Consider the following 690-nt stretch of genomic DNA (forward strand, 5'->3'; position numbering starts at 1 on the left):
TAAAACCTGCAATCTGATTGTCCTCTGAATGTTGTTGTGGATTGCATCTTTTGTTAACTTCACACCAAAAGTCCATTGCACCTGTAACCACACCTAAAAGGTTACCTGACATGCCTCTGCAGCAAGATGACAATATGAACCACTGGAGGTCCATTAAAACAAAAGTGCCCTCTGGTGTTACACTACTACTTAAAATTTTACAAAAATACAGCTCAAGTCACATTGCTCTGATTTCAGCTTTGGGAAGTATCTTGTGGGAAAAAAAAATCCCCTTGGTGGTTTTGTTACATAAAATAGTTTATTCTTAGTTCTGAGCATTCAAATTGTGGGAGCATTTCCATTTTTAAAGTTTAGCAGGCACCATAGTTTCTCTTTCATTAACATTTAGGTTCACAGTGTTGTGGTCTATTTTGTATTAAACCAATTGAAAGAGGCATGCTTTAAATGTTTTACATCCTCTCGCCTTCCTTTTCTACATGTATCTGCCCTTCCTACTCTGTCAAACATTTGTCTGGGCGTGTCTGTGTTTTATCGTGTTATGAGGTGTTAACTGGCATTATAGCGCTAACAACAACAATCACATATATCCTGTGTGATCACTCACCCACAAAGACACAAGCAGCGACACACATGCAAGAGCACACACAAACATGCACACACCCCTGTTGACAGGCATATGCAGTTTAATCC

Source organism: Morone saxatilis, unplaced genomic scaffold (assembly GCF_004916995.1).
Source record: "Morone saxatilis isolate NCDOM2014 unplaced genomic scaffold, NCSU_SB_2.0 Contig20, whole genome shotgun sequence".
NCBI classification, from domain to species: domain Eukaryota; kingdom Metazoa; phylum Chordata; class Actinopteri; family Moronidae; genus Morone; species Morone saxatilis.